Genomic DNA, 8,265 nt, shown 5'->3' with positions numbered 1-8,265 from the left:
CTTACTTAAGTACAAGAGGACTGACACTCTAACTTTATATGAGTTGAACTTCTCCTGTGAGTCCAGTTTCAGATTCCGATGGTTCACTTCAGGTTTACTGTATACCTTGGAACTTCTTATTGACGATGAAACACAGAAATTGCATCCGAATTTAATACAAAAGGCACAATGCCGACTTAAGTACAAGAGGACTGACTTTCTAACTTTCTTTGAATTGAACCTCTCCTGTGAGTCCAGTTTTAGATTCTGATACCTCACTTCAGGTTTTCTGTATCCCTTGGACATTCTAATTGACGATGAAACACAGAACTTGCATCCGAATTTAATACAAAAGGCACAATGCCGACGTAAGTACAAGAGGACTGACACTCTAACTTTCTATGATTTGAACCTCTCCTGTGAGTCCAGTCTTAGAATCTGATGCTTTACTTCAGGTTCTTCTTATAGAAGATGAAACACAGAAATTGCATCCGAATTTAATACAAAAGGCACAATGCCGACTTAAGTCCAATAGGACTGACACTCTAACTTTATATGAGTTGAACATCTCCTGTGATTCCAGTTTTAGATTCCGATGCCTCACTTCAGGTTTACTGTATCCCATGGACCTTCTTATTGACGATGAAACACAGAAATTGCATCCGAATTTAATACGAAAGGCACAATGCCGACGCAAGTACAAGAGGACTGACACTCTAACTTTCTACGATTTGAACCTCTCCTGTGACTCCAGTTTTAGATTCCGATGCTTCACTTCAGGTTTACTGTATACCTTGGACCTTCTTATTGACGATGAAACACACAAATTGCATCCGAATTTAATACAAAAGGCACAATGCCGAGTTAAGTACAAGAAAACAGACACTTTATCTTTCTATGAGTTGAACATCTCTTGTGAGTCCAGTTTTAGATTCCGATGCTTCACTTCAGGTTTACTGAAACCCTTGGACCTTCTTATTGACGATGAAACAAAGAAATTACATCCGAATTTAATACAAAAGGCACAATGCCGACTTAAGTACAAGAGGACTGATACTCTAACTTTCTATGATTTGAACCTCTCCTGTAAGTCCAGTTTTAGATTCCGATGCTTCACTTCAGGTTTACTGTATCCCTTGGACCTTCATATTGACGATCAATCACAGAAATTGCATCCGAATTTGATACATCAGGCACAATGCCGACTTAAGCACAAGAGGACTCACACTCTAACTTTCTTTGATTTGAACCTCTCCTGTTAGTCCAGTTTTCGATTCCGATTCTTCACTTCAGGTTCACTGTATTCCTAGGAACCTCTTATTGACGATGAAACACAGAAATTGCATCCGAATTTAATACAAAAGGCACAATGCCGTCTTAAAAACAAGAGGACAGACTCTCTATCTTACTATGAGTTGAACATCTCCTGTGAGTCCAGTATAAGATTCCGATGCTTCAGTTCAGGTTTACTGTATCCCTTGTACCTTCTTATTGACGATGAATCACAGAAATTCCATCCGAATTTAATACAAAAGGCAAAATGCCTACTTAAGTACAAGAGGACAGACACTCTAACTTTATAAGAGTTGAACTTCTCCTGTGAGTCCACTTTTAGATTCCGATGCTTCACTTCAGGTTTACAATATCCCTTGGACCTTCTTATTGACGATGAAACACAGAAATTGCATCCGAATTGAATACAAAAGGCACAATGACGACTTAAGTACAAGAGGACTGACACTCAAACTTTTTATTAGTTGAACCCCTCCTGTGAGTCCAGTTTTCGATTCCGATGCTTCACTTCAGGTTCACTGTATTCCTTGGAACCTCTTATTGACGATGAAACACAGAAATTGCATCCGAATTTAATACAAAAGGCACAATGCCGTCTTAAATACAAGAGGACAGACACTCTATCTTTCAATCAGTTGAACATCTCCTGTGAGTCCAGTTTTAGATTCCGATGGTTCAGTTCGGTTTACTGTATCCCTTGGACCTTTTTATTGACGATGAAACACAGAAATAGCATCCAAATGTAATACAAAAGGCACAATGCCTACTTAAGTACAAGAGGACTGACACTCTAACTTTATATGAGTTGAACTTCTCCTGTGAGTCCAGTTTTAGATTCCGATGCTTCACTTCAGGTTTACTGTATCCCTTGGTCCTTCTTATTGACGATGAAACACAGAAATTGCATCCGAATTTAATACAAAAGGCACAATGACGACTTAAGTACAAGAGGACTGACACTCAAACTTTCTATTAGTTGAAACCCTCCTGTGAGTCCAGTTTTCGATTCCGATGCTTCACTTCAGGTTCACTGTATACCTTGGAACTTCTAATTGACGATGAAACACAGAAATTGCATCGGAATTTAATACAAAAGGCACAATGCCGTATTAAATACAAGAGGACAGACACTCTATCTTTCTATGAGTTGAACATCTCCTGTCAGTCCAGTTTTAGATTCCGATGCTTCACTTTAGGATTACTGTATACCTTGGACCTTCTTATTGACGATGAAACACAGAAATTGCATCCGAATTTAATACAAAAGGCACAATGCCGACTTAAGTACAAGAGGACTGACATTCTAACTTTCTTGCATTTGAACCTCTCCTGTGAGCACAGTTTTAGATTCTGATGCCTCACTTCAGGTTTACTGTATCCCATGGACATTCTTATTGACGATGAAACACAGAACTTGCATCCCAATTTAATACAAAAGGCACAATGCCGACTTAAGTACAAGAGGACTGACACTCTAACTTTCTATGAGTTGAACCTCACCTGTGAGTCCAGTTTCAGATACCGATGCTTCAGTTCAGGTTTACTGTATCCCTTGGACCTTCTTATTGACGATGAAACACAGAAATTGCATCCGAATTTAATACCAAAGGCACAATGCCTACTTAAGTACAAGAGGACTGACACTCTAACTTTATATGAGTTGAACTTCTCCTTTGGGTCCAGTTTTAGATTCCGTTGCTTCACTTTGGGATTACTGTATCCCTTGGACCTTCTTATTGACGATGAAACACAGAAATTTCATCCGAATTTAATACAAAAGGCACAATGCCGTCTCAAAAAACAAGAGGACAGACACACTGTCTTTCTATGAGTTGAACATCTCCTGTGAGTCCAGTTTTAGATTCCGATACTTCAGTTCAGGTTTACTGTATCCCTTGGACCTTCTTATTGACGATGAAACACAGAAATTTCATCCGAATTTAATACAAAAGGCACAATGCCGTCTCAAAAAACAAGAGGACAGACACTCTGTCTTTCTATGAGTTGAACCTCTCCTGTGAGCACAGTTTTAGATTCTGATGCCTCACTTCAGGTTTACTGTATCCCATGGACATTCTTATTGACGATGAAACACAGAACTTGCATCCCAATTTAATACAAAAGGCACAATGCCGACTTAAGTACAAGAGGACTGACACTCTAACTTTCTATGAGTTGAACCTCTCCTGTGAGTCCAGTTTCAGATACCGATGCTTCAGTTCAGGTTTACTGTATCCCTTGGACCTTCTTATTGACGATGAAACACAGAAATTGCATCCGAATTTAATACCAAAGGCACAATGCCTACTTAAGTACAAGAGGACTGACACTCTAACTTTATACGAGTTGAACTTCTCCTGTGAGTCCAGTTTCAGATTCCGATGCTTCACTTCAGGTTTACTGTATCCCTTGGACCTTCTTATTGACGATGAAACACAGAAATTGCATCCGAATTTAATACAAAGGCACAATGCCGACTTATGCACAAGAGGACTGACACTCAAACATTCTATGAGTTGAACCTCTCCTGTGAGTCCAGTTTTCGATTCCGATGCTTCACTTCAGGTTCGCTGTATATCTTGGACCTTCTAATTGACGATGAAACACGGAAATTGCATTCGAATTTAATACAAGAGGCACAATGCCGTTTAAAATACAAGAGGACAGACACTCTATCTTTCTATGAGTTGAACATCTCCTGTTAGTCCAGTTTTAGATTCCTATGCATCACTTTAGGATTACTGTATACCTTGGACCTTCTAAGTGACGATGAAACACACAAATTGCATCCGAATTTAATACAAAGGCACAATGCCGACTTAAGTACAAGAGGACTGACAGTCTAACTTTCCTTGATTTGAACCTCTCCTGTGAGTCGAGTTTTAGATTCTGATGCTTCACTTCAGGTTTACTGTATCCCTTTGACATTCTTATTGACGATGAAACACAGGACTTGCATCCGAATTTAATACAAAAGGCACAATGCCGACTTAAGTACAAGAGGACTGACACTCTAACTTTCTATGAGTTGAACCTCTCCTGTGAGTCCAGTTTCAGATTCCGATGCATCAGTTCAGGTTTATTGTATACCTTGGACCTCCTTATTGACGATGAAACCCAGAAATTGCATCCGAATTTAATACAAAAGGCACAATGCCGACTTAAGTACAAGAGGACTGACACTTGAACTTTCTATGATTTTAACCTCTCCTTAGAATCCACTTTTAGATTCCGATGCTTCACTTTAAGATTACTGTATACCTTGGACCTTCTTATTGACGATGAAACACAGTAATTTCATCCGAATTTAATACAAAAGGCACAATGCCGACTTAAGCACAAGAGAACTCACACTCTAACTTTCTTTGATTTGAACCTCTCCTGTGAGTCCAGTTTTAGGTTCTGATGCTTCACTTCAGGTTTACTGTATCCCTTGGACATTCTTATTGACGATGAAACACAGAACTTACATCCGAATTTAATACAAAAAGCACAATGCCGACTTAAGTACAAGAGGACTTTCACTCTAACTTTCTATGAGTTGAACCTCTCCTGTGAGTCCAGTTTTAGATTCCGACGCTTCACTTTAGGATTACTGTATACCTTGGACCTTCTTATTAACGATGAAACACAGAAATTCCATCTGAAATTAATACAAAATGCACAATGCCGACTTAAGTACAAGAGGACTGACATTCTAACTTTCTTTGATTTGAACCTCTCCTGTGAGTCCAGTTTTAGATTCTGATACCTCACATCAGGTTTACTCTATCCCTTGGACATTCTTATTGACGATGAAACACAGAACTTGCATCCGAATTTAATACAAAATGCACAATGCCGACTCAAGTACAAGAGGACTGACACTCTAACTTTCAATGAGTTGAACCTCTCCTGTGAGTCCGGTTTCAGATTCCGATGCTTCAGTTCAGGTTTACTGTATGCCTTGGACCTTCATATTGGCGATGAAACACAGAAATTGCATCCGAATTTAATACAAAAGGCACAATGCCTACTTAAGTACAAGAGGACTGACACTCTAACTTTATATGAGTTGAACTTTTCCTGTGAGTCCAGTTTCAGATTCCGATGCTTCACTTCAGGTTTACTGTATCCCTTGGACCATCTTATTGACGATGAAACACAGAAATTGCATCCGAATTTAATACAAAAGGCACAATGCCGACTTAAGTACAAGAGGACTGACACTCAAACTTTCTATGAGTTGAACGTCTCCTGTGAGTCCAGTTTTCGATTCCGATGCTTCACTTCAGGTTCACTGTATACCATGGACCTTCTTATTGACGATGAAACACTGAAATTGCGTCCGAATTTAATACAAAAGGCACAATGCCGTCTTAAATACAAGAGGACAGACTCCCTATCTTTCTATGAGTTGAACATCTCCTGTGAGTCCAGTTTTAGATTACGATGCTTCCGTTCAGGTTTACTGTATCCCTTGGACCTTCTTATTGACGATGGAACACAGAAATTACATCCGAATTTAATACAAAAGGCACAAAGCCTACTTAAGTACAGGAGGACTGACACTCGAACTTTATATGAGTTGAACTTCTCCTGTGAGTCCAGTTTCAGATTCCGATGCTTCAGTTCAGGTTTACTGTATGCCTTGGACCTTCATATTGGCGATGAAACACAGAAATTGCATCCGAATTTAATACAAAAGGCACAATGCCGACTTAAGTACAAGAGGACTGACACTCTAACTTTCGTTGATTTGAACCTCTCCTGTGAGTCCAGTTTTAGAATCTGATGCTTCACTTCAGGTTTACTGTATCCCTTGGACATTCTTATTGATGATGAAACACAGAACTTGCATCCGAATTTAATACAAAAGGCACAATGCCGACTTGAGTACAAGAGGACAGACACTCGAACTTTCTATGAGTTGAAACTCTCCTGTGAGTCCAGTTTCAGATTCCGATGCGTCAGTTCAGGTTTACTGTATCCCTTGGACCTTCTTATTGACGATGAATCACAGAAATTCCATCCGAATTTAATACAAAAGGCACAATGCCTACTTAAGTACAAGAGGACTGACACTCTAACTTTATAAGAGTTGAACTTCTCCTGTGAGTCCAGTTTTAGATTCCGATGCTTCACTTCAGGTTTACAATATCCCTTGGACCTTCTTATTGACGATGAAACACAGAAATTGCATCCGAATTTAATACAAAAGGCACAATTCCTACTTAAGTACAAGAGGACTGACACTCTAACTTTATATGAGTTGAACTTCTCCTGTGAGTCCAGTTTTAGATTCCGATGCTTCACTTCAGGTTTACTGTATCCCTTGGACCTTCTTATTGACGACGAAACACAGAAATTGCATCCGAATTTAATACAAAAGGCACAATGACGACTTACGTACAAGAGGACTGACACTCAAACTTTCTATTAGTTGAAACCCTCCTGTGAGTCCAGTTTTCGATTCCGATGCTTCACTTCAGGTTCACTGTATACCTTGGAACTTCTAATTGACGATGAAACACAGAAATTGCATCGAAATTTAATACAAAAGGCACAATGCCGTCTTAAATACAAGAGGACAGACACTCTATCTTTCTATGAGTTGAACATCTCCTGTCAGTCCAGTTTTAGATTCCGACGCTTCACTTTAGGATTACTGTATACCTTGGACCTTCTTATTGACGATGAAACACAGAAATTGCATCCGAATTTAATACAAAAGGCACAATGCCGACTTAAGTACAAGAGGACTGACATTCTAACTTTCTTTCATTTGAACCTCTCCTGTGAGCACAGTTTTAGATTCTGATGCCTCACTTCAGGTTTACTGTATCCCATGGACATTCTTATTGACGATGAAACACAGAACTTGCATCCCAATTTAATGCAAAAGGCACAATGCCGACTTAAGTACAAGAGGACTGACACTCTAACTTTCTATGAGTTGAACCTCTCCTGTGAGTCCAGTTTCAGATTCCGATGCTTCAGTTCAGGTTTACTGTATCCCTTGGACCTTCTTATTGACGATGAAACACAGAAATTGCATCCGAATTTAATACCAAAGGCACAATGCCTACTTAAGTACAAGAGGACTGACACTCTAACTTTATATGAGTTGAACTTCTCCTGTGGGTCCAGTTTTAGATTCCGTTGCTTCACTTTGGGTTTACTGATTCCCTTGGACCTTCTTATTGACGATGAAACACAGAAATTTCATCCGAATTTAATACAAAAGGCACAATGCCGTCTCAAAAAACAAGAGGACAGACACTCGATCTTTCTATGAGTTGAACATCTCCTGTGAGTCCAGTTTTAGATTCCGATACTTCAGTTCAGGTTTACTGTATCCCTTGGACCTTCTTATTGACGATGAAACACAGAAATTGCATCCGAAATGATTACAAAAGGCACAATGCCTACTTAAGTACAAGAGGACTGACACTCTAACTTTATATGAGTTGAACTTCTCCTGTGAGTCCAGTTTCAGATTCCGATGCTTCACTTCAGGTTTACTGTATCCCTTGGACCTTCTTATTGACGATGAAACACAGAAATTGCATCCGAATTTAATGCAAAGGCACAATGCCGACTTAAGCACAAGAGGACTGACACTCAAACTTTCTATGAGTTGAACCTCTCCTGTGAGTCCAGTTTTCGATTCCGATGCTTCACTTCAGGTTCGCTGTATATCTTGGACCTTCTAATTGACGATGAAACACGGAAATTGCATTCGAATTTAATACAAGAGGCACAATGCCGTTTAAAATACAAGAGGACAGACACTCTATCTTTCTATGAGTTGAACATCTCCTGTTAGTCCAGTTTTAAATTCCCATGCATCACTTTAGGATTACTGTATACCTTGGACCTTCTAAGTGACGATGAAACACACAAATTGCATCCGAATTTAATACAAAGGCACAATGCCGACTTAAGTACAAGAGGACTGACACTCTAACTTTCTATGAGTTGAACCTCTCCTGTGAGTCCAGTTTTAGATTC

This window comes from Schistocerca americana, unplaced genomic scaffold (genome assembly GCF_021461395.2).
Source record: "Schistocerca americana isolate TAMUIC-IGC-003095 unplaced genomic scaffold, iqSchAmer2.1 HiC_scaffold_16, whole genome shotgun sequence".
Taxonomy (NCBI): Eukaryota; Metazoa; Arthropoda; class Insecta; order Orthoptera; family Acrididae; genus Schistocerca; species Schistocerca americana.
The sequence above is the reverse complement of the archived record's forward strand: the minus strand, read 5'-3'. Positions refer to the sequence as shown.